Below are 27,580 nucleotides of genomic sequence, written 5' to 3' on the forward strand. Positions count from 1 at the left end.
TTAGATTGGCACTTGATGTGCCATTTTTTACATGTGATAAATCGTCTCGATTTATCACATGTAAAAAACCCGGGGAGCAGGGGGGGGGGGGGCTAAGAGGTGAGAGCTGGTGGGAGCAGGGGGGCTGGGGACGCTGCGGGGGACACATCTGTGTCCCCCGCTGCGGGGGACAGCGTCTTTGCGGCGAGAAGGTAGAGGGAGCAGGGGGGGCTGGAGACGCTGCGGGGGACACGTCTGTGTCCCCCGCTGCTGGGGACAGCGTCTGTGCGGCGAGAAGGTAGAGGGAGCAGGGGGGGCTGGAGACGCTGCGGGGGACACAGGCTGCATAGAGTCGGGCAGGGGGAGCCGGCCGGGAGCTGTCAGTAATGAATAAAAAAAAAAGCCCATACAATGAATGGGCAGCCTGTGATTGGCTGCTGAGCGCTCTCTCAGCCAATTGCTGACTGGCTGAGAGAGCGCTCAGCCAATCACAGGCCGCCCATTCATTGTATGGGCTTTTTTTTTTATTCATTACTGACAGCTCCCGGCCGGCTCCCCCTGCCCGGCTCTATGCAGCCTGTGTCCCCCGCCCGCAGCGTCTCCAGCCCCCCCTGCTCCCTCTACCTTCTCGCCGCACAGACGCTGTCCCCAGCAGCGGGGGACACAGACGTGTCCCCCGCAGCGTCCCCAGCCCCCCCTGCTCCCTCCACCGCCCCACTAGGTCCCAAGTCGGGTGGTCGGACGTGCAGCAGGTCCGACCACCCGACGCAGATCCGATGCGCACGGGACCGCGCATCGGATCTGAGGGGACATCAAAACTAGCCGATTTTGGTCCGATTTCGGCCAGATCCGACTGATCTGGCTGAAATCTGACCAAAATCGGCTAGTGTATGGGGGCCTTAACTCATGACTCATTAATGACCCCATCACACTGGGAATGAATGTTGTGATTGTGAACATGTCCAAACATGTTTTTTCTTGTTATAATGTTTTTTTTTTCCAGGAAGAAAAACATTGAGTGTCACCGCTGGTTTTCAGGTGTACCCAGGATACATCCTTTACAGATGTGACCAAATTACAGACAAAAATCATTATACATTAAAATTACTACTGTATCTTCAAAGGGGATGCGTTCAGCCAGCGCCGGAACAATGAATGCATTGATGCTGAACGGTAAATATGTGGAGAGCGCTAGCGTAACACCGGGGACAGGGGGGACTAATTGGTTGTTGGTTTATCACTCTCCATTTTATCACGTTTCAAGGCTTAGTACCACTTGCCCTTAGAGAGAACTATAGGCTGTAGTTTTAGGATCCTAACAATTGCCCTAGGATCAATGAACTAGCAAAGTGGCCATCTCATTGGTCAATCTTATTAAATACCCCGACACCCACACCTTAGAGGTGCTGATCACTACAGTAAAAAGAGCGCAGGCTCACGGTCTCCGTGTAGATAGTGGAAAAATCATCCACCCTGGCTAGTTACACAAGTAATACAAATATATCTTGATATGCAAGCCTTAAGCTGGCCATACATCTACAGATCGATTGTCAGATTGGGCCGGTTGGAACAAAAACCTGGTAGTATCTGAATGGCAGTTTTCCAGCAATTCAAATGGTCAACTGCCATTTGCTCTCAACCATTACCAGGATTTTGTTCCAACCAGCCCAATCTGACAATCGATCTGTAGATGTATGGCCGGCTTTAGATTGTAACATCATACAAGGACAGGTGAAATATGTATGTGCACTCATAAAATATGCACGTAACAGTCGAAGGGAAAGGTGTCCGGCAAAAATGCAGCTTACCCCATAGTTTACTGATAAACAGACAACAAAACATGCACGGTAATTTTTCCCCAAGTCAGAGGCTTGCTTTTTTGGTGCAACAGAGGAGTCTCTGGTTACTTATTGTTACCACTCGCCTGCTATAACTTACATGTAGATGTGAGAATTGCTTTTTGTTTAGAGTGATCGTATGACTGTTATTGTCTGGAGGTCAGGCTGTCTATCTGGAGGTCAGGCTGTCTATCTGGAGGTCAGGCTGTCTATCAAAACCAGACCTATGTGAAATATTTTTGGATGATAAACCAGACTTAAAAGCTGTATGTTTCTGTAAAGCCCCATACACACGGGGCGATTTTGAGCTGAAAGCAGCTCAATTTTGATGTTTCAGCTCTAAAGGATTATACACACTGGGTGATTTTGCCCAGTGTGTATGGACAGCGATGATTGATATCATCGCTGGGGTTAAAGCCGCTCAGTGCATACACACTGAGAGCGTCTTTCCCCCTGCCCGGTGCTGTCAGCAGGGGGAAAGGGGGAGGGGGGGTGGCTTTGTATAGCGCAGAGCTGTGCAAAGCCATCCTCAAAGCCGCTCATCTGCTGGTAATACCAGCACATGAGCAGCTTTCCCGGCGATAATGCGGGAGTGCGGAGCAGCGCTCACTGCTTATACACACTGGGTGGCTTGAGCTGAAAGCCGCTCAAACTGGCTGTTTTGAGTGGCTTTCAACTCAAAGTCACCCACTGTGTATGGGCATTAAAGCCGCCCAGTGTGTTATTACCAGCAGATGAGTGATGGGGTGGATGGATTTCCATAGTGTCCTGCTATGGAAAGCCATCTACCCCTGGTAAAATCACTCAGACAGGCTAAAATCTCTCAGTGTGTATGCACTGAGCGATTTCCCCCATCATCGCTGTGCATACACGCTGGGCAAAATCGCCCGGTGTGTATGGTCCTTTACCCTTGTAACACTGGGCATCAGTGCATTTCCTGACGGTACTTTTTATTTTACATTTTAATTATTATAAACTAGTTCTAGAAGCAGGGAGAAATGAGATAAAAATCACTTCAGTAATGAATAGAAAAAAAGTGACTGGAGAGTGGTCCAGAGTTTAGCGATAAGTGTCCCTCCAGCTACTGTTGAACTACACCAGTGGTTCCCAAATAAGGTCCTCAAGGCGCCATAACAGTCCAGGTTTACAGATATCCAGGTGCCTTAAATCAGTGGTTCTCAACCTCAGTCCTCAAGGACCCCTAACAGTGCACATTTTCCAGGTCTCCTCACAGAATCAAAGAAGAAATAATTAGCTCCACCTGTGATCTTTTAAAATGTGTCAGTGACTAATGAGTGCACCTGCCGGGTCACCTGGAAAACGTGCACTGTTGGGGGTCCTTGAGGACTGAGTTTGAGAACCACTGCCTTAAATAGTGACTCTGATTATACCATCTGTACACAAGCATGAATATCCTTAAAACCTGCACTGTTAGGGCTGTTTCACACAGTACGGTTCCTGCCGCACGGTGAAATCCCGTACGGTCAGGGAGCCGCGCCGCACTCAGAATTTTATAATGGCAGGGATGGCCACAGCCCGGCAGCCGTCCCTTCCAGTGGGGGGATCCGGCTGCAGCCGTGCGGCCGGGCCGTGGCCGTCCCGTGTGAATGGACACAATAGTGTCCATTCACAACTGCTGAGTGCGGCACGGCTCCCTGGCCGTACGGGATTTCACCGTGCGGCAGGAACCGTACTGTGTGAAACAGCCCTTAGGGTGCCTTGAGGCCCACTTTTGGGAACCACTGAATTAAACATCCCAGCATGCCACAGTTTTAGCATACCCTGACAGAAAAGCTGCAGCAGCTAAGATGTTATTATAAACCTGATTTAAAGCTGTAACTTTATGCACTGCTGGATGTCTATTTCATAAACTGTTACAAAGCAAATATTCTCTGATGTCATGTATATGATGTAACATAAAGTAAAAGGTCGAGCACTTATGTTCAACAGGCTGAAGGTCTACACATGGAAAAGTTTTTTTTTTTGGTGTCCATGTTGACATAGGTCAAAAAAAGTAATTTTGACTTTTTTCATTTGTTGACCTTCTGCCTGTCGAGTCAATTATTGACTGTCAACCTAGACATGGTAGACCCTATGGCCGCATACCATGAGGCTGACGGGAAAGAGAAAAAAAGTATAAGAATCTAAAAGAACACATATATATTCTAGAGCAGACATGTCCAAACTGTGGCCCTCCAGCTGTTGTGAAACTACACATCCCAGCATGCCGCACGTCTCCCAACACTACCAAATGATTGGACAAATTAGATCATGAAGCCACTCCCAACTTTTGCTAAGCCACACCCCGTTTACCAGTAGTCTATGCCTCCTCCTTGGGGCCTAATCAGACCCCGTCTCCAATGTTTGGGTATATGCGCATGTGCAAACCCCCGGAAGCAAATTACTTTGACCATTCGCTCCAGGAAGGGAGGGCCAGTGGCGGCAGCAGCAGGGGGACGTGTCAGGAGTTTTATGGGCGTCCCCTGATGGGCATCACATGACATCAGAACCTGCCACCACTTCAGAAAATAGCGGGCGTCTGAAAAGTAAGTTTGGACTTACTTTTCAGAGGGAAGGCTGCACAAATTATTGGATGAATTATTACTCCTCCGTTTAGCCGCATGCAAGGGGATGTGTTCGTGTGCCAGGGGAGGGAGGGGAGGGGGGCATTCGTCCGGACAGGGTTTACTTTTTTGAAACAGGCCCTTGGTCTGTTCAACTAATACCCTTTTTAAACCGCCGCAAAACCCCGGGTCTTCGGCAGGTCAGACCCAGGTCAGCGGCGGTGTAAATGGGACACGACGTGTCCATTTACACTGGACTTCTACCCGGGTAGAACACGGCTAGGACCTGGGCAGAGGGCGGTGTAAATGGGTACGCCGGGTCATCCGACCCAGCCCCCATTTACATCAATGGGGGACGTACAACCTGCGGACCTCAGCTTCCGCAGGTTGGACGGGGGGGGGGGGCGCACACAGCCTCTGCTGCTGTCTGCTGTACTCTGCAGACAGCAGCGGAGGCAGCGGAGGAGGTGAATGGATGCCTGTGTGCGGCATCCATTCACCTCCCAGACAAGGGCTGGGGGGTGCACGGGGGCTGGGGGCAGCCAGCAGATTACCTTAGTGCTGGGCTTGCCCCCAGCGCAGCGGTCCGGATCCCGGCAGTGTGGATCAGCGATTGGAGATGATGTCATCTCCAAGCGGCAGCTCAGGAACCGTCTGCGCCGGGAGGGGGGGGGGAAGCCGGTGTAAAAGGGTCCAAACACCAGGTCGCACCCGGCTTGAAGCTGGATCCAAAAACCCGGGTGCGACCCGGTGTTTTAGTGTAAAAGGGGTATTAGATTAAAAACATGTTGTTCGGAAACAACTCTTCTGACACATGATGTCTGATCTAGAATATTAGTAACGTAACTCATCCCAAATTTTTAAAAAGTGCTAAAAAAAAAACCTCAAACTTTATCCATGTGATGTCGTGCAATGTATAGCTCATTCCATAGCACCAGCTGCACAGGCAGAAACACAGCGATCTTATATTCCAGGTCCTGGAAGCCTGCACTATTTACAGCTTAATCACTGACGTTCGCATGAGTTATAGCTTTGTTTTTCTAATTTTGATCGCACTGATCTAAAACCTTTTCACCTCCTCTATTAGCACGGTGTGCCTATTCCTACTAACAGAACATCCAGCCATCGCCTTGTTACGTGTCTGCACAATGGATTTGTACATTGCATTACGGTTGGGAGGCACCCTCCAGAATGAACGAGACCAAGTGAAACGAGCAGAGGGAGGCGCGCTCCTCAGACCTCGTTTGTCCCAGGCTGCCTTTTTTAGTTATATTTATAACAACATGCCAGCAGTCTCTCAGCCGCTCCGCACTGCACACATTCACAGTGTCCCTTAAAGTACACATACTGGGGTGATAACAGTTCACATAAACCCAAAGCAATTTTGTCAGCCACCATCCTGACAAGGAGGTTACTCATCCTCATCAGTTGTAGGATGGAAGTGTCACTTTTTTTTTTTTACGAGAGTAAATTCTATTGTTGCTGGGAACCGAGCCCCCCCCCCCCCCCTTCCCTTATTATCTGGCACATTTAAGAAAACAGGGAAAGTAGCCAAGCGGCCTTATTTAGCCAGATGCAGCTCTGCAGTCCTATCCCAACGCTCAGCGCACAACTGGCCTGGAAGGATTTAATTCAATCTTCCACTTTACTGCGTGTATACTACCGTAATCCTTGTCTGGTTTACATTGTAGCTGGAGTTCTCCCAGATTACGAGTCTGCGGAGAGACTGCAAAATCTAATTCTGTGGCCACGCTTAAGGAAAGATAACAATGGTATGGGCTAGAACCGATATTACACAGATAGAACCAGTTACTGTGTTCCAACAAGGGCCGTCCTGTTTATAATTAATTTGGTGTGTTTATATTCTGGTGCGGAAGACAGTCGTCAGCGTAGCCTAGCCGGACGCCCTGCTAATATCTGCCTTTCTACTTATGCGGGCGGTGAAGGGTCGGCAGTGGGGCAGTGAAGGGCGGGCGGCACAATAATCTGGCGGTGAAGGGCGGGCAGCAGGGCACTGAGCGGCACATCAGTCCGGCGGTGAAGGGCGGCCATACGTAATTCAGCGTACTGCTGCTGGGGGAGCATCACATGGTTTCCCTGCTCCCCCAGCAGCACTACCCTAATTGCGTACATTGCTGGAGTGTCATGGAGGACGAGACTGCGGACCAGAGGAGGGGAACGCTGGCGCCGGGGACATCGAGGGTAAGTATAATGCACCACACACACACACACACACACACTACACCCACTAACCACATCATACCCCCAGTGTCGACATGGGCGTGGAGTTAATTTCATAAAGTGTGGTGAGCGCAGCGAGCCACCGAGCCCGAAGCGTGGCGAGCGCAGCGAGGAAATTGTGAAAGTGTTAAACATTCTGATATCCTTTCATGATTTGCTGTTTCCGATAACCACTGTTTCCGTCCGCTATTAATGGGCCCATCACTGCAGCTTCCTTTGTATAGCGATGTAGCAGGAGGTGCCTCTTTCTGCAGTAGAGAACTCACCTGCATCCTAGGAAGCAGCATCAGATAACCGGACTCCCCATCGGGTGGCTTACAGCACCCATGGGGATGTCAGCGCAGGCGGGTTCTGTGTTCCCGGCTGTGACCGTGGTGGGCCAGTGGAGGGCGCTGGAGAGCCAAAGGCAGAAGGTTTGATGTAGGACATACACGGGGAGATCAGGGCACAGCGAACCAGAGAGTTGACGGAGACCAGGAACAGGGGCGCGGAGTCTAACCTGCCAGTGGTATTCACCAGGGAGCCCCGCAAGGAACTTTGGACTTAGCTGCGTCTGACAGGCAGGTCGCGGCCCCCTGCCCTGGTCCTCTGGACGCAGGCAAGGGAGATGATACTGGAGGTAATAATGAAGAAGGAAAGGCAATCTGGAAACTGCGGAAGATTGCACAGGATGTCGACAACTGAGGTAGACTGTGGTGCCGACAATGGTGCCGACGGCTGGTGGTTGGCTCAGGTATATGCTGGAGCAATAGGACGTAGTTGGTAAAGTCTCTATAAAGCACAGCAGCTGAATGTCGACGCTGGTGTCGACGGAGCCAGTCGCTAGTTCAGGACAAGATGGAGAATGTCGCTGAAGGGCTAGGAAGCCAATGGTGGTAATGGCGAGGCACCTGTACTCGACTGCAGAGGTGAAAAGGCAGGAGTCTTCTGGAGATGGATAACCCAGGTAGGTATAGCGGGTGCAGATAACGCTGGAGAGAAACACAGGGGAGCCTGGAGATCTCGGAGTCTTGGGAACTTCTCTGTCACAGGAGAATACTGAGAGCAGGTAAGCAATTGTTCAAGACAAGGAAGGAAGGCCACAGGCCGGCTTTATCCCCCTTGCTTGTCTGTGATTGGCTGCCAGCTGCAGCACCAATCAATGCTGGAGAAAGGAGCACACACCTTGATCCAGGTACAGGTGTGTGGGTCAGAGGTGACGTGGATGCGCAGCAGGGATTGGTCTGGGGAATCAGCTGACCTGAGAGTGTCATGGCGGCACCCATGCTGCCCGGGAACGGCGTGCGCTTGGCAGGGAACCATGGCAACGAGCCGTGGGGACACAGGGGACATCGCGCCACACATCAGAGACCATGCGGATGACAGGCCTCTCACGCAGTACGGACCATCGAGATGGTAATGAGCGATGTTTCCGATGGTGGGATCTGCGGTTTGTGACAGTACCCCCTCCTTTTAGGGTGGGCACCGAACACCCTTTGGGCTTGGAAGGATGTTCCTGATGGAACTTTTCCCTTAGACGAGGAGCATGAACGTCTTCAGCATTAGTCCAACTTCTCTCCTCAGGACCATATCCCTTCCAGTCAATGAGATACTGAAGGCGACCATAACGATGGCGAGAGTCCACGATCTTTTTTATCTCAAATTCAACTCCTCGCTCAGTTCTGACTTGTGGTGATACCGGGGACGAAGACTGGAAGCGATTAAGAATTAGAGGTCGTAGCAAAGAGATATGAAAGGAGTTGGGAATGCGCAAAGACTTTGGTAATTTTATTTTGTATGCTACCGGGTTGATCTTCTGTTCGACAATATATGGACCTATGAATCGGTGTGCAAATTTCATCGAGGGGACCCTCAGTCGTAAGTTTCGGGTAGAAAGCCATACTTTGTCACCAGGACGGAATTCTGGTACTGCACGCCTCTTACGATCTGCAAAGAACTTGTAACGAACCGAAGCTTTTTTCAGATTGAAGTGCACTTTTTTCCAAATCTGTGAAAAGTGTCTCAGGGCTGCGGTAGCTGCTGGCACTTCGATGGTTGCTAATGCCTCGAAGGTGGGTGGCCTGGGATGTTGGCCATAAACAATGAAGAAGGGGGAGTGACCTGTGGATGAATGGTACCTGTAGTTATGGGCAAACTCAGCCCAATGGAGTAGCTTGGACCAATCATCCTGGGAAGATGAGATGTACAGCCGTAGGAATGTCTCGAGGTCCTGATTGACTCTTTCTGTCTGGCCATTGGACTGCGGATGATAAGCAGATGAAAACTTCAATTTAATTTGAAGGGCTGAAGACAGGGCTCTCCAAAAGCGTGCCACAAATTGCACTCCTCGGTCAGAGACGATTTCTGTAGGCAGGCCATGGCTTTTGAAGATGTGCTGCACGAATAACTGCGCCAAAGTAGGAGCGGAGGGTAACCCGGAGAGAGGTATGAATCGGGCCATCTTCGAAAAACGGTCAACTACCACCCAGACAGTGTTGTATTCTTGGGACTTGGGTAACTCTGTGATGAAGTCCATTGAAATGTGCGTCCATGGACGCGTTGGGATAGATAAGGGGCAAAGTTTTCCAGCAGGAATTTGACGAGGGGTTTTATGCTGGGTACAGACAGTACACGATGCCACAAAGTCTTTGACGTCTTTTCTCATCTGGGGCCACCAGTAAGAACGTTGGAGGATTTCAAAAGTGCCCTGAACGCCAGGGTGTCCGGAGAATAAGGACTTGTGAGCCCAGGACAGCAGTCTTGGGCGGAGCTCAGGGGGTACAAGAGTTCTGCCAGGAGGAGGTACCGGAGAAAGTTGCGTGGGAGCAAATGCAATGGGGTCAATGATGGGATGATTCTCGGGTACTAGAGGATCCTCTTCCATGGAGCGAGATAAGGCATCGGCCTTTACATTTTGAGAACCAGGACGGTACAAGATCTTGAAAGAAAATCTGGAAAAGAATAAAGACCACCGGGCCTGACGAGGATTCATACACTGAGCCGACTGCAAGTACAGGAGATTTTTATGATCAGTGTATATGATGACTGGAAACTTGGCGCCTTCCAGGAGATACCTCCATTCTTCGAGTGCTAATTTAATAGCCAGTAACTCCTGGTCGCCTATGGAATAATTTCTCTCTGCTGGTAAGAATTTGCGTGAGAAAAAACCACAGGGATGCTGTTTCCCATCCTCGGATGTCTGAGACAGTACTGCACCTACCCCTATGTTGGAGGCATCGACTTCTAGGGAAAAAGGTCGTTCCATATCAGGCTGGGACAGGATGGGTGCAGAGATGAATGACTGTTTCAGCAACTGGAATGCCGACAAGGCCTCTGGGGACCAGACAGACGGGTTGCTACCCTTGCGGGTGAGAGCGGTAATAGGAGCAATCAGAGTGGAGAAACCCCGGATGAATTTTCGGTAATAGTTGGCGAAGCCAATAAAGCGTTGTACGGCTTTCAATGTAGTGGGTTGAGACCACCCAGTGATGGCTTCCAATTTCTCGGGGTCCATGCTCAATTGTGACCCGGAAATTAGGTATCCTAGAAATGGGACTGAGGGTACCTCAAATGTGCATTTGGAGATCTTGCCGTAGAGTCGATTTTTTCTGAGACGGAGGAGGACCTCTTTGACTTGGGAACGGTGTGAATGTAAGTCTCTGGAGAATATTAGAATGTCATCCAAATAGACCACAAGACAGACGTACAGCATGTCCCGGAAGACCTCATTAACGAATTGTTGAAAGACAGCTGGGGCATTGCAGAGGCCGAAGGGCATCACTAAATACTCGTAGTGACCATCCCTCGTATTGAATGCAGTCTTCCACTCATCACCCTTGCGGATACGTATCAAGTTGTATGCCCCACGGAGGTCCAGCTTGGTGAAGACGGTGGCACCTTTCACTCGATCGAATAATTCTGTGATCAAGGGGAGCGGATAGCTGTTTTTGACTGTGATGTTATTTAACCCTCTGTAATCAATACAAGGTCGCAGACCACCATCTTTTTTTTTTACAAAAAAGAATCCTGCAACCGCTGGGGACTTTGAGGGCCTGATGAAGCCTTTCTGTAAGTTCTCACGAATATATGTAGACATGGCTTGAGTCTCAGGGACCGATAGGGGGTATGTACGTCCCTTGGGAGGAGTCTTTCCAGGGAGGAGGTCAATTGGACAATCCCACTGACGGTGGGGCGGCAGTGTGTCGGCTGATTGTTCACAGAACACATCAGCAAAGTCTCTGTAAACTTCGGGGAGACCAGGCACAGAGGTGGCCACAGCAGAGCGCACAGGTATCACAGGGTTAATGCAATGCTGATGACAATGATGACTCCATTGCTCTAATTGTAAAAGCGACCAGTTGATGGTGGGGTTGTGGAGCCTAAACCAGGGAAGGCCCAATACAATATCATAAGATGCTTTAGGAATGACAAAAAATTTAATGTGCTCTTGATGTAATGTGCCCACTTTCAGCAGAACCGGTTCGGTACTGGCACGTACCTCACTGCCCGGAATTTTACTGCCATCCACTGCTGTGACAATGAGATGAGGATGTAGAGGCATCACGGGAATTTGTAACTTGGTAACAAGATGCTGAGAAATGAAATTTCCTGCCGACCCGGAGTCGACCAAAGCGGAGCTTGATCTGAGTCCAGCAGGGGTCTCTAAGGACACTGGAAGGGTAAAGTCAGTACAGGGAGGAGACTTTGAGACATGACCTAACCTAACTCCTCCGTTACAGGTTAGGCCCTGAAGTTTCCCGACCGCTCGGGACAATCATTGATGAAATGACTGGGGGCAGCACAGTAAATGCAGAGTTTGTTGCGCTGTCGACGGGAACGCTCCTCAGGAGTCAGGCGTGATCTACCTATTTGCATTGGTTCTTCACTCACAGGGGACTCTGAGCGTACTCGAGGAGTAAACTTGGGAATTAACTTCTTTTGTTTCTCTAGACCTCTTTCTCTGAGGCGGAGATCAATCTTTACACACAGGGAGATTAAGTCTTCCAAGGAATCAGGAAGGTCGCGGGTGGCCAGTTCGTCTTTAATGCGGTCTGATACCCCTAGCCAGAACGCGGCTGTCAGGGCTTCGTTATTCCATTGTAACTCAGAGGCCAAAGTCTGGAACTGGATCACATATTGTCCCATGGATCGGGACCCTTGTTTGACCCGTAGTAAATCTGTGGATGCTGAAGTAGAGCGTCCAGGTACATCAAATATACGGCGGAAAGTCTGTAAGAATTTGCCATAGTCTGACAACAGGGGATCAGATCTCTCCCATAACGGTGATACCCAATTGAGGGCGGAGCCAGTTAGCAAAGAAACCATGTAGGCTATCTTAATTCTGGCGGTAGGGAAATTGTGTGGAAGAAGTTCAAACTGGATCTGACACTGGTTGATAAACCCCCGGCAGAGTTTTGGATCGCCGTCATATTTGCTGGGAACAGGTAGCAGGAGACGGGAAGGTAAAGCAGCGGGTGGAGATAGATTCCCCTGGGCAGTTGACACAGGAGTCGGCAATGACTGCTGCAATGTGTCCAAGCGATTGGATACTTCTTGAAGGAATTTTATCACTCGCTGCTGCGTGGCTTCTTGAGTCTCTATTCGGGCGGTAACATTTTGAATGACCGCTGGTCCCACACTGGGGTCTTGAGCCGAGTCCATCGGTCTTGAACAAACTGTCAGCGCAGGCGGGTTCTGTGTTCCCGGCTGTGACCGTGGTGGGCCAGTGGAGGGCGCTGGAGAGCCAAAGGCAGAAGGTTTGATGTAGGACATACACGGGGAGATCAGGGCACAGCGAACCAGAGAGTTGACGGAGACCAGGAACAGGGGCGCGGAGTCTAACCTGCCAGCGGTATTCATCAGGGAGCCCCGCAAGGAACTTTGGACTTAGCTGCGTCTGACAGGCAGGTCGCGGCCCCCTGCCCTGGTCCTCTGGACGCAGGCAAGGGAGATGATACTGGAGGTAATAATGAAGAAGGAAAGGCAATCTGGAAACTGCGGAAGATTGCACAGGATGTCGACAACTGAGGTAGACTGTGGTGCCGACAATGGTGCCGACGGCTGGTGGTTGGCTCAGGTATATGCTGGAGCAATAGGACGTAGTTGGTAAAGTCTCTATAGAGCACAGCAGCTGAATGTCGACGCTGGTGTCGACGGAGCCAGTCGCTAGTTCAGGACAAGATGGAGAATGTCGCTGAAGGGCTGGGAAGCCAATGGTGGTAATGGCGAGGCACCTGTACTCGACTGCAGAGGTGAAAAGGCAGGAGTCTTCTGGAGATGGATAACCCAGGTAGGTATAGCGGGTGCAGATAACGCTGGAGAGAAACACAGGGGAGCCTGGAGATCTCGGAGTCTTGGGAACTTCTCTGTCACAGGAGAATACTGAGAGCAGGTAAGCAATTGTTCAAGACAAGGAAGGAAGGCCGCAGGCCGGCTTTATCCCCCTTGCTTGTCTGTGATTGGCTGCCAGCTGCAGCACCAATCAATGCTGGAGAAAGGAGCACACACCTTGATCCAGGTACAGGTGTGTGGGTCAGAGGTGACGTGGATGCGCAGCAGGGATTGGTCTGGGGAATCAGCTGACCTGAGAGTGTCATGGCGGCACCCATGCTGCCCGGGAACGGCGTGCGCTTGGCAGGGAACCATGGCAACGAGCCGTGGGGACACAGGGGACATCGCGCCACACATCAGAGACCATGCGGATGACAGGCCTCTCACGCAGTACGGACCATCGAGATGGTAATGAGCGATGTTTCCGATGGTGGGATCTGCGGTTTGTGACAGGGGACGTGCAAGCTGCACATCGCAGATGGAAGGAAATGTCAGTGCAACCACAGAGATCCCTGGCCTCTTCCATCCCCATAAATGGTGGCAATGTCTCTCTGTAATCACAATCGGATGCCGCCACCAACCCCTACCCGCCCTCCAAATGGCAGCACACTGCCAAACACTGCCAGTCTGCTGCTGTCCTGCATCACAGGACCCATTTGCGCACGCGTAGTAGCGATAACCAGCGCATCAGGAAGCAACTCCAACTACAGCTGAATAACCCCCATTGTTCTTAGATTTTAATGATGAAGTCATTAATTAGACACTGTTCTACCCAAATTGGAACAGGGGTAGCATGGGAAACAACCAGCGCAGAAGATGAAACTTGCGGTGAGCAGCCAGCAGGTATCACGTATGACGTGTTACCTGCTGGCGTACCCTGCGCCAGAGGTCTGCGTGCAAGTGTTGGTGCCGGGTCCCGGACGAGAGCCTTCTAATTCAGCGTCTGCAGCGCTGGGAGCGGGACAGAGAACACCTGGCTCATTGAAGGGATCATGGAAACACCTTGCTGTTTGCTGTTTCATTGTTTGTTATATATGTCTGAATAAACAGTTTTCGTTTACCCTGGAGAGCGGTTCCTAAAGATACTGTTACGGGAACGCGTGACAGAATTTTAAAGTAAGTTTTACTTGTTACCCATATACCTGAGGAAGTGTGGTCTTTATAAAGAAACTGCTACAGTACGTGAGCGCGAGAAGGGAACTTAAAGTAAGTGTGGTCTTATTAGTCCACCAAGTGCTACACCTGTGTCCCTCTTCTCCTGCTCACCGCAAGTTTCATCTTTTGCGCTGGTTGTTTCCCATCCTACCCCTGTTCGAATTTGTCTACATTGTTTGGAGGATTGATGGTCTCCAGGGAAATTTACCTAGCTGCAATCTCTGTTTAGCGCCAGTTACAGATCACAGAAAATTGTATAGACTGTTCTACCCAAGTGTGGGACCACGCAGACAGGGACATTTTTTAAATCAATTGAAACTATTGGTATTGTAACCTCTGTATACGACCGGTTACACCTGGGTTTAATAAGTTGTATCTAGCAAAAATGGGTTGAACACTTATGTAACCAAATACTCTTATGTTGTAATTATGAAAATGCTTTTGATCTGTTGGTTTTTAAATGCAAATATTGTGTTGTGATCAGTGATAATTATTCCTAAATACACCCATTTTTCCATGATACAAAGGGAATACTTTTACTTGTTCATGAAGTCCGTTTATATACAGTATGATGTCATAATTATCTGCAGGTCAATGTTCAATGCAACATAAAGATAAATGATAGCAGTCAGTGGTCAGCGAGTGTCATAATGACCTGCTTAAGATCAATACATTACTTATTAAATATAGTAGCAATATAACACTAGGATCTATCACCATATAGAACACAGAGGAGGGATCAGAGGTAAATACATAGAGCCCCTAACCCTACATTAATGCCCTTTCACCACCCACACATACTGCAGAGGCTGCCACTGTGCGGACTTTACCAAGATTTCTGAGAATGCAGCTGCCAATCATCTGGGGAATAAAAGGCAGCGATCCCCATTACTGTACAATGCAGGACCATGCAGGCAAGCTATGCCTGTATCTTCATTATACTGTATGTTAAAGGAACCAGTATAAACGCAGCGCACTCTATACAATAAAATCTAGAAGACGATTAGCAACTTATTAACCTGTTATCTTTAGAAGGTTTAATCCTTCTGCCCACATGTCACGGTATTCATTTATTTATTGCCAGTTTTTTATATAGCGCACCCATATTCCATAGCGCTTTACAGAGAATAGCTGAACATTTAGTCAGTCCCTGCCCCATTCAATCTATATTCCCTACACGCACACACATTCCTTCTAGGGTTAATTTTGTTGGAAGCCTGATAGTATATACCAGTATATTTTTTGGATTGTGGGAGGAAACCCACGCAAGCATGGAGAGAATATACAAACTGAATTGAACCCATTACCTCAGTGCTGAGGCAGTAATGCTAACGATTACACCAACCGTGCTGTCCAACCTTGCTGCTTTGTCACATTGGCTGGAGGAAGCAGAGGGGTTGGTCTGGATGGCAGAAAACTTGTTTCCCATTACTTCTATCAGGAAGTAGAGATGGGCAACACGGATCATTAAGCTGAGCCGCGATCCGCCGGATCTCTCGGTGAAAAGATACATATCTTTTCAGCGGGTCCTCGGCTCGCTTTGGGAAAAATAATGGGGAGTATACATGACCGAGTAAAAACACTGATCGATGGCTGGGTGCAGAATCGCCATCGATGGCAACCATCGATGGCGTCTGCACCGATGGCCATCCCTGGCAGCAGCAGCTAATCTTTCTATCACTTGTAGTCAACAGCACTGTATTCAGTCAACAGAGGTAGTACATCTCAGCTGCCACAGGTGGCAGCACTGAGATCAGGAAAATGCATTGCAAATTGAAACGGATCCCCTTTTTGGGATCGGCGGCTCATTCGTTCTTAAATGGGATCCGTTCAAAAGATCCAGTTCGTTCGCGAACGACCCATCTCTATCAGGAAGTCATTCTTGGGAATGTTTAATGAAGAGGTGAGATGTAGGTCTCAGTGACCTCCAGACAGCGGTATTATGGGTTGAAATGAATATTGTATGTCCAAACAGTGACATGTAGGATTAAACATGATTTACATGGCTTAGAATTACAACATGATCACACTCAATGCATCTTTCCACATATGAACATACAGTAACACTAAACAAATAGTGGTACTCCTCCTCGTCACAGCAAGCCATTCATTTTCTAAAGCTGGGCCCACAATAGACCAGTGTTTTTCAACCACTTTGCCTTGGCACACTAGTGCACCTTGAGCTGTCCTCAAGTGTGCCCCCAGATCTACAGATGCCCAAACCAGTTTACAGCCACCACCAGTTCAACTGTTATTTACTGATCTCTTCTTTTCATGTAAAGGGCCAATGTATATTATGTTTGTTACCTGTGAGGACCAGTGTGATTGTTTTTTTAATATGGGGGCCAATAGGTTTGGTTCTTTGGTACTCTTTACCTAGAACGGCGCCCACGATTTTGTTCACGGGCATTGTTAGTAAAAAAATCGCGGGCATCGCATGCACTAAAAAATCGGGTGCGATGCGACCGACGCGATGCCCGCGATTTCCCATAGGGAACAATGTTAAATGTCTCAATTGACCCGATTTTCCTGTTCAATGCCTCAATTGACCCGATTTTTCCATAGGAAACAATGTTAAATGGCCCACAGAGGCCAAATAGGCACCCTGAAGTGTGAAATGGCCCCCACAATTGTTAACGCCACCCCACGATCAACGTGAACCTGAAGCGTGGCGAGCGCAGCGGTACGCGTCCTACGACCTTTTCACACCCCCACTATCCACGTCGGCGTGGAGTTGTGAATAGAAAGTGTGGCGAGCGCAGCGAGCCACCAAGCCCGAAGCGTGGCGAGCGCAGCGAGCCCCGCGTGGGGACGCGGACAGCTGTGAAGCCCGCGAGGGGACGCGGATACCTGTGAAGGTATCCGCGTCCCCTCGCCACGCTTCGGGCTCGGTGGCTCGCTGCGCTCGCCACACTTTCTGTTCTCAACTCCACGCCGACGTGGATAGTGGGGGTATGAAAAGGTTGTAGGACGTGTACCGCCGCCGCTCACCACGCTTCGGGTTCACGTTGATCGTGGGGTGGCGTTAACAATTGGGGTGGCCATTTCACACTTCAGGGTGCCTATTTGGCCTCTGTGGCCCATTTAACATTGTTTCCTATGGAAAAATCGGGTCAATTGAGGCATTGAACAGGAAAATCGGGTCAATTGAGACATTTAACATTGTTCCCTATGGGAAATCGCGGGCATGGCGTTGGTCGCATTGCACCCGATTTTTTTAGTGCATGCAATGCCCGCAATGGCCGCCCTTCTAGGTAAAGAGTACCGGTTCTTTCCTGTTGTGTACCAAAAGGTAAAAAGGTTGAAAATCACTGCATTAGACGATACCCCCCATGAATGATATTGCTTATACCCCTTTCAAATTACCGGGTACAAGCTGGTTTCTTGCCAGTTCGATTGGTAATTAGTGTGATTAGTGTGATGTGAAAGGGGTTACCGGTTACAGCTAACCGGTAGCAACATGGCAATCCGAACCGGGTAAAAAGCAGGGTTCTTACCGGTTCGTTGCCTCGTTGCTGTGCAGTGTGAACGGGTTAAACCGGTCCAGCGACCAGTTTCCCATTCACAATATGGAGGAGGCAGTGCTTGGAGCAGTGCCAGCTCTAAGCAGTGCCTCCTCTCCCTGCCCCCCTGCGCCCCCACATGACATCAGCGAACCGGCAAAATTGCGAGTTCACTGATGCAGTGTTAAGGGATCACAATTGCAGGGTCGCAACGGGACTGAACTGTTTCAAAGTCCGAGTGCGACCCTGCATTTGCGATCTGAAGGCAGTAGAACTATTTCCAAACATTCCCTGCTACAGTTTTGCAAGTTGAACATGCTAAAATTGGGATGTGTAGTTCAACAAAAGCTGGAGGGCCAAAGATTTCCCGTCCTTACTGTAAACCACGCACATGGGCAGAGGAACTTGTTTAGGAAGTGGAAGGCGGTCTATTGATGCAGCACATGCTATTTAATCTGTAAATTATGTTTTCAAACCTGGCAGAACTTGTATCCCACAGATAGTATGCTTCTAAAGATCATCAAATATGAAAATAAAATAAAAAAGTCTGGAGACAGCCCCTGTAGGCACCTGGTTCCCTCTGGGATCAATCAAAAAACTGTTCCCTGGTGGGGTACAGAGAGGGAGGAGCCAACTGAATTTCTATAGAAATGAATGTGCAGGATCCACTCATCCACCTGTCTATACCCCAGTATAATCACTCCAGTGTACCCAGTGGATAAAGGAGAAAATATGTATTCCATACCTGCCATAAAACAACCCACATAGATCAATTTCCTGGCACAACTATATAAACATATAATACAGCCTCTCATGTAATAGTGTTCAAGTTTTTTGGGGCAAAGAAATAAGTATCAAATAGATTTCCTGGCCTCTTTACTTGTCATGGGTTTGCTGCTTTAAACACGATTGCTATAACACTGAATATACATTTTACATTTTTATATTAAAAATATTTTAATGAAAAAATGGAAAAGCAAAAAATGTTTGAAAGCAAAATATACAGCATGGCTGTGATGGTGTGTGCACACGCTAAAGCTGTGTGCACGTGCTTAGATTTTTCCCTGCTTTCGATTTGATTTTGCTTATAGAAGCAAAATCGAATCAACATCGAATGGTTTTTAGGACACTTTTGATCTGCATTCGATTCGATGCGCGCTCCCGTTTTCTCAAAATCGAAAAGAAAAATAGACTGTGCAGCCAAGGAAATCTCGAATTCGATCCAGTAAATCGAAAATGAGTACATTGTGCCTACATTGTGAAAACCGAAATTGAATCGAATGCAAAACTACAGATCTAACGCTAAATTGAATGGGAAGATCTAATGCCAGATCTAATAGAAATTCGAATCTAACATCAAATCTAAAGCAAAACAAAGTGTGTGTACACAGCTTTAGATTTGCTTTAGATTTGGTGTTCGATCTGATTTTCCATTAAATTTGGCAATAGACCTGTACTCTTGCATTCGATATCGAATTCGATTTACATTCAAGGCACAGTGTACACATTCGATTTACTGGATCGAATTCGATATTTCCTTGCCTGCACAGTCTGTTTTTCTTTTCGATATAGAGAAAACGGGAGCGCGCATCGAATCCAATGCAGATCTAAAGCATCTTAAAAAACCTTAAGATTTCGATTCGATTTTGCTTCTATAAGCAAAATCGAATCGGAAAACTTGTCAAAATCGAAGCGTGTGTACACCCCTTAAGTTGGTCGTACAGGTAACGACATCCAAATTCATTTCTATCGTAATAGATGCAACTTTTACTTTCATTGTAAAATTCAAATAAATAAATCAATCACATTCCAAGAGCCGGTAAATTGCGTTGCGCATAGTAGTAACCTGTCTTAGAAATGATTTAGTATAAGTGCATGTTCACAGAATTACTAGGGTGTAATAAAACCCTTTATAACAATGGACTTGTCTCATCACTAATTTATGTTTCATCAACACCCTCTTCTGAAAGCAGCCAGTAATAATCGCTCCTTTGTGTCAGCAGTTACTGTATGCATATCGCAGGTAATTGCTGACAGTCCTGTCTCAATTTGTTCCTACTTTCCCAGTTCACCTGTCAATGTTACAGATGTTAATAATCTGCATTTTGGAATATTTCTGCCCCACCTGTAGCCACACCTGTTACTGTCAGCGATAGTACAGGACTACTCCTGTCCCGGATCCTGCTCTTCTGAGAAAATGCAAATAGCAGTTGGATCGGCGGTATGAGGAGTGTTTCATATCACGGGGTCAATTTACTAAGAGGAGAGTTCTATTGAAGTTGGGTATAGAGTCGTTAGGTTGACAGCACTAAGGTTGACATGTATTGGGTTGACCACTGAAGGTCGACATGAGACAAGGTCGACACATGGGATGGTGGACATGGGCTTAGGTTAACAGTCAAAAGTCATTAGGTCAACACAAGCATTAGGTCAACAGTCGAAAGGTCGACATGAGGTTTAAAAAAAAAAAAAATTGAGCCGATGTGTGCCAACAGGTGGTATTTCATGCCCTACCATCTACTAGGGCATGGTGAGATAATAAATAGTATGCCGAGAGCAGCGAGCCATGTGAGGAGACGCGGTGCACTGCGATACGGTGTCCATGTTGACTGTGTCGACACTTGGAACAAAAAATGTGAAAAACCACATGTCGATCATTCGACTTAGCCCATGTCAACCAAATGACAAGTCAACCTAAGCCCATGTCGACCTTCCCATGTGTCGGCATTGGCTCATGTTGACCTTCAGTGGTCGATCCAATGCATGTTGACCTTAATGCTGTCGACCCTATGACCCATACCCTGAAGATGGGATGTCGCTCATCAATATCAGTGGTGGGGGGCATTGGCAAGTGTGTTTGGGGGCTTTAATCCAGGATTCTCTGCCATATGGATTGTTGGTAAGCCACGTAGGGGTAAATTAACGAAGATGGGAGCTCTATTGAAGATTGGATGTTGCCCATAGCAACCAATCAGACTCTATCTATTATCTTCTATCTAGAACAGGGATAGTTGTTGTTGAACTACACATCCCAGCATGCCCTGTTACAGTTTTGCTATTTGGCCATACTAAAACTGTTGCAGGGCATGCTGGGATGTGGAGTTCAACAACAGCTGGAGGGCCGAAGGTTCCCCATCCCTGATCTAGAAGGTGCTTAATAAAGAGGAAGTAGATTCTGATTGGCTGTTAAGGGCAACACCCCATCTTCAGTAGAACTCCCATCTTAGTAAATTTCCCAGTAACGTCTATAATCACATGATATGCCGCACTGTCCTCATCTGTCCCTGTACGTATTGTCATTCACGTATTCATGCAGTACGGACAAGTCTAATAAATCAATAACTGGATCCATAGCTGCTAATCCCCTTTACCACTGACCTTGCCCTTGTTTATCAATCTCACAGTGACACGTTAAAATGAGTACTGATAACATGCCGGATGCTGCCAACGCTGGGATCACCCCCGTCACATGCCGGATGCTGCCAACGCTGGGATCACCCCCGTCCAGATAGGTGACACCTAGCTCCGTATCTGTCATTTCATTACACTGCCCCTCCCATGTGCAAACAGAAAGCACAGAGCCCTCATTACCCCCTGCTGTCCCACTGCACAGACAGGACTGGTGGGAACAGGTTACTGACAGAATTCGGAGGATTCTCGAATACCGGTTACAAGTTAAAAATACAAAACTTAAGTAAATATTTAGACTGAACTGAGGAATTCCTTCTCCAAAGTGAAGGCTCCTCTGAGCCCCCAGACTTACACACGTTCATGAGGAGATAAGAAGTATTTGGCGGGAGTCTGACTATACTAGGTCACTACGCACTGTAATGAGACTACTATATCTGGCGTTATCATTATTGTTTTACTAGAAATAAACACAGTGGCTGAGGCCTGCTTTTTTTTCAGTTCCGCTTCATAATGAGAGTACTAATGTGCTTACATGTAAAAGATGGTAAAATAAGTCTGTACATAAACAGGGCCAATAAATTGGAATTCAAGACAATTCCTTCCCCCAGAATCCCATGCAACCAGCGAGAGTGTTTTATGAAGCTGCCATGCAGCATAGAGCAGCAAGTGCTCATTCATCTAATGCAAATCTGGAAACTATACAGTTGTTTAGCAATGTTAAGGCCTAAATTAGGCGCAATGCTCATCGCGGGACTAATCGCTGAAACGCTCTGTACTGTTTCAGTGATCCTGACATAAGTCTGCCACATACAATACTGGTGCGGAGCTGCACGCATCTCGCAGTCTCTGCTACTTTCCACATTGCGTTTATTATAAACATTTTACGTCTGTGATTTGCCGACACCGATGCATTCTTTCTCAGCAGCACCCCTTCAAGTCTTATAGAGCATATGCACTATTTTTCTATTCGATTTTGCTTACAGAAGCAAAATCAAATAGAAAATTGAATGGTTTCTCTACATTGGATGCAGATTCAATACAATGCGCGCTCCCGTGTAGTATAAATCAAATAGGAAAATAGTCTTGGCAGCCAAGACTGTATAAGGCAAATCTAATGTAGATAGGGCAAATCTAATGTAGATAGTGAAAATATAATGTAGATAGGGCAAATCTAATGTAGATAGGGCAAATCTAATGTAGATAGAGGAAATCTAATGTAGATAGGGCAAATCTAATGTGTTCACTGCAGCATTCGATTTGATGTCCATCTCCTGCCTGAAGCCATTGTTGATCTAAAAGCAAATCTGATGCACATCAAATGGGAAATCAAATAGAAAATAGTGGAAATCGTAAAGGAGTACAAAAACTTCAGAGCAGGTCGAATAGTCCAGGGGTCCTCAAACTTTGCTCTGGGACCCCATCAGACAATAAAAATAATGACCGGACCCCAGCAAGTTACTGCAGAAGGTCACCACGTCACGTGTGTAGTCAGCAGACAGCACATACATGGCAGCATTGTGGAGGCACAGAGTGATGGGAGGAGTCTAATATACCATAACCCGTCACATCACACGTGTAGTCAGCAGACAGCACATACATGGCAGCATTGTGGAGGCACAACATGATGGGAGGAGTCTGATATACCATAACCCATCACATCACACGTGTAGTCAGCAGACAGCCCATACATGGCAGCATTGTGGAGGCACACTATGATGGGAGGAGTCTAATATACCATAACCCATCACATCACACGTGTGGTCAGCAGACAGCACATACATGGCAGCATTGTGGAGGCACAACATGATGGGAGGAGTCTAATATACCATAAACCATCACATCACATGTGTAGTCAGCAGACAGCACATACATGGCAGCATTGTGGAGGCACAAGATGATGGGAGGAGTCTAATATACCATAACCCATCACATCACATGTGTAGTCAGCAGACAGCACATACATGGCAGCATTGTGGAGGCACAACATGATGGGAAGAGTCTAATATACCATAACCCGTCACATCACATGTGTAGTCAGCAGACAGCACATACATGGCAGCATTGTGGAGGCACAACTTGATGGGAGGAGTCTAATATACCATAACCAGTCACATCACATGTGTAGTCAGCAGACAGCACATACATGGCAGCATTGTGGAGGCACAACATGATGGGAGGAGTCTAATATACCATAACCCATCACATCACATGTGTAGTCAGCAGACAGCACATACATGGCAGCATTGTGGAGGCACAACATGATGGGAGGAGTCTAATATACCATAACCCCTCACATCACATGTGTAGTCAGCAGACAACACATACATGGCAGCATTGTGGAGGCACAGAATGATGGGAGGAGTCTAATATACCATAACCCATCACATCACATGTGTAGTCAGCAGACAGCACATACATGGCAGCATTGTGGAGGCACAAAATGATGGGAGGAGTCTAATATACCATAACCCGTCACATCACATGTGTAGTCAGCAGACAGCACATACATGGCAGCATTGTGGAGGCACAAGATGATGGGAGGAGTCTAATATACCATAACACATCACACGTGTAGTCAGCAGACAGCACATACATGGCAGCATTGTGGAGGCACAAAGTGATGGGAGGAGCCTAAAGTAACAGACAATTCAAGTCAGCGACATGGAGTCAGCAACATGGAGTCGCAACCCCATACTGAGGCGATCGGGACCCACTTTGGGGTCAGGAACGACAGTTTGAGATCCGCTGGAATAGTCCATATCTAATAGAAATCAAATCGAAAACGGAATCAAATCAGGTGTACGCACCTACTTAGGTAGGGCATGAAATACCGCCTGTCGGCACATGTCAGCTCAAAAAAACATGAGAAACTCATCTAGACCTTTTGACTGTCAACCTTGCCATTGTCAACCTAATGCTTGTGTCGACCTTCCAACCCTGTCGATCTTAGCCATGTCGACCTATTTCAGGTGCCAACCTAAGGCCTGTTGACCTTCAGCGTTCGACCCAATGCATGTCGACCTTAATAGGGTCAACCTAATGACTGTATCCCTCTGGGGCTACCTGGGTCCCAACTCTGTGTGACAGGGTCGACTCTGGTCATACTTAAAAGTCTGTCAATGTGCTCGCTCTGGAGTGCTTGAGAATAATGTAATCTCCAAGCGTACTACAGTATGAGAGCAGTGAAGGCCCCGGTCTCGGGATCGGTGTGGAAGGGGTACGTATATCTGAAGCCTGGTATCCCAGTGTTGGCATAGGTTGGAGGCAGGGATTAAGTATGAAAGGGATATTACTTAAGTCATTAAATGTATGGCAAGCTGTAATTAGTTGGGCAGGACCCAGGTCAGCAGAAGGCTTAGTGACTTATCCCGATATGTATTGTATGCACATGCAGCTGGGATATTCCAGTCTACAGACTCTGCTAATCATCCAGCAAAGAATAGAAATGCTCAATGGAGCCATCGCAAGTGCCCAGCAAGTGCATACACAGTGGTTCCCAAACTGGGCAGCGTGGCAACCTGGGGCGTTCATGACTACATAGAATTAGGGTCAATTCAATGGCTTGCATTAGGTGGACAAAGACATGGTATTCTTTAGCGTTTTCCCACTGAGAAGGCTTCAATTGGACCCAACCCGGCACCTTCAAGGGGATGTGTCACTAGACGCATGTGCTAATAGAAGTACAGGTCACAAACCTGGAACTGCTATCATGACAAAGGACAGCTTGTACCGCAAACGCTGTCCATTTCCACACCCAAATGAGTCTAATGCCCTTCGTACACCACGCGATTCCGGTAAATCGGGCCAAGAAATCAGACAAGATCGGCCCAAACAGCATGTGTCTGACGTCCGATCTGATGCATGGTTCCGTGAGCATCGGAACAGAACCGGAGATCATACGTGCTGCACATATGATCTCCGGGTCGGACCCCCTCCTGGAGGCTGGGAGCGAGGATCACGTGCGATACATCGCATGCAGAAGGGCCGCATGCGATCATTACGCCCGGGACAGGAATTGGATGAGACTTCTCCCATAGTGTACGTGGGCCTTATGTTCATGCAGAAACGCCATTACCATGTTTCTCTACATACATGATCACAGCTGAAGGAAAAAACAAGCAGCAAAAATAGCAGTGACCAGCCTGCGTTTTTTGCCGCAACTATATATATATAGTCATGGCTAGTGGCATCGCAAGTGAACCTTGGCACTATCGCAGTGATCACAGTCTGCTAATAATCGCAGAGTTGCGCGAACATCGACACTGCGTACCAATAGGAATCAGGCCCTTCCTGCCATGTTAGAACAAGGAAAGCCCCGGCAGCTTGGGTAATACAGGACTTCCCAGGATATAGCACATCGCCTGTGACTACATTCATTTTACTGTATATGTATGATCCACACTCAGGCAGTGCCACTTCCTGCAGTGCTGCTGCCCCAATTGTCCCGACTTTTACTGACACAGTGCCAATGCTGTACAAAGTTGGCATGCTGCAGACTGAGCTGTGAGTCGGCGTGGTCCCGACCTGGGCATTATAGCTGCTGCTGAGTCATTATAAACTTTTCTGTGCGTGTTCTCTATCTGCAACTTATTCAACTCTTACCTGTTCTGGCGCTGCAGGAAGGCCGGGTCACTCCTCACTCTCAGCAGATGTGCCCTGGGCAACCTTCTCCGGGTGTTAAGCCCTGGGCAGCCCTCTCCGGGTGAGAGGCAGAAACTTTCCCGCAGCAGAGATCAGGCAGCGTGCGCTGTACTAAATGCTGCCCCTTCCTGGCTTATGTCACTTCTCCAGTGGCCTCTCTGTAGCGCCACCTAGCTGCGGTCCCTGTACATTGTACATGTCCCATACAGAGTTACAGAATAGATACACTGTATACTGATCAATGTGTGGCATTAATATTATGTATACAGCAATATAACAACCTTTGCCAATACCTGGCTGGCAACATTCTTAAGGATAATCAAGTTAATACTGTACTGGGCTGGTACTTCATTTGGTCCACTCCAGAAAGCGAAGTCTAATAATTGATGTATAACAATTTGGCCGGGCCTGGCACTGCCTGATAATGGCCATGATATCTGTTTTACTTTTAGGCGTATTAACATGTAGAATGAGTTGTATACAGTGGGCAGATGTATCAGGCCTTGGAGAGAAATAAAGTAGATAATACGTCTTTCACATTGCAAATGCCAGGTCACACTCAATATTTGGACATCGGTCCATCCCAGGTGCGATCAGGCACTTGCGCTGTTTGCTGCTCACAGTGACCTGTGACATATTGCTGGGTTGCTGATGTCATCCAGGGGACGGGGTGGAGCGGTGGCACGTCTAGCGAGGGCGGAGGAGGAGGCAGCAGTGGGTTGACGGTACTGCCACTTCCAGTGGCGTGCGCTGCACATGCGTTTAATGCTGGTATGTACCCCATGGCTCATATATTGTATGCATATCTGGCTCTGGTATAGGGTTACCACCTAGTCCCTTTAATTCCGGACACATATTAATTATACAGGTTCTGTGGCTGGTCCGGAATTAAAGGGACTAGGTGGTAACCCTACTCTGGTACTTGCCAGGGACTCTTGAGTCATTTACCTCATGGCCTCTTCCATAGAAGTGAACGGGACCCGGGTTACACATTCACATTGTCCAGCTACCCGGGTCCAACCACGGGAATAACACTTCTTTTATCCTGGGTCAGATTGTGGGGTTGCTGGATCCGGTATATGCTCTGATACGATCAACGACTCGGGATGAGCGGGGGTTATTTGTGTGGTGTAAAAGGGGTATCAGTTACTCAGAGCAGCCAATCAGCTGCTTTTGCCCCTTTCAGAGCAAGCTTTTAACCCCGTATATTGCCGGGGCGACCCGGGACCTGGGTTGGTGTGAAAGGGTCAACTTGGTTGGAAAGTGGGATTGACCGGAATGCAATGCAGTCTGTAAGGGGTGACCCGGGATATCCGATCTGGAGCTGGTTGGCTGAGTAGGGGGCGCTAGCAGCTTTCCTGTATATCATCACACAATCAGATGCTGTGTAACAGTGCTGTGCCCGCTCCCCCTGACCACATATTCTAAGACACCCGCCTTCTCATGCTGGGTCACCTTCCTCCCTACACCAGCAAGGCCTACCATTAAGCAGCTGCCTAGTGGGCTCCGGAATGTGAGGGCGCCCCTGATTCTATCACTAAATAAAGATGACTCTGAGAGCCTTGATAAACTTAATGCAAATGTCCGGTGTTGAACTAAGACGCCACCTCCACACTTTTACCGGAGGTTCTGCAAAGTCGGTATTGGTGTGTAGGTGATGGTGGCAGAAGTACGCTGGAGTTTTGCCCAGGGTGCCGAGTAGCCTTGCACGGGTCCTGTACACCGGAGTCATGTCTAGGGGGCGTTACCATTGCTGCTGTTGGTGTTGGGAGGGGTGTGGTGAGTAGGGCAGTGAACCCTCCCCTCTACTAAAGTCTATGTATGGAGCAATTCATCCAGTAATACACAGGTCACAATAAGAAATCTAATATAAAGAAAACTATTAAATGCAAGATAAATCATTAGGAAGCCTTTATTAGGGAACTGATGAAATCCAGAA

The 27,580-nt window shown here is 48.1% G+C and overlaps 1 protein-coding gene across 2 annotated transcripts in view; it reads right to left on the minus strand.

The window, feature by feature from the left end:
• Window positions 1–25,766, minus strand: part of MAP3K20 (mitogen-activated protein kinase kinase kinase 20) — a 216,017-nt gene extending 190,251 nt beyond the window's left edge. For both annotated transcript variants that reach the window (XM_083154790.1, XM_083154791.1), the window contains exon 1: window positions 25,603–25,766. The gene's annotated coding sequence lies outside the window, so the exon portion shown is untranslated. The remainder of the gene's footprint in view (window positions 1–25,602) is intronic.
• Between the last annotated feature and the right edge of the window lie 1,814 nt (window positions 25,767–27,580).

This window comes from Crinia signifera, chromosome 7, assembly GCF_055691185.1.
Source record: "Crinia signifera chromosome 7, ASM5569118v1, whole genome shotgun sequence".
NCBI classification, from domain to species: Eukaryota; Metazoa; Chordata; class Amphibia; order Anura; family Myobatrachidae; genus Crinia; species Crinia signifera.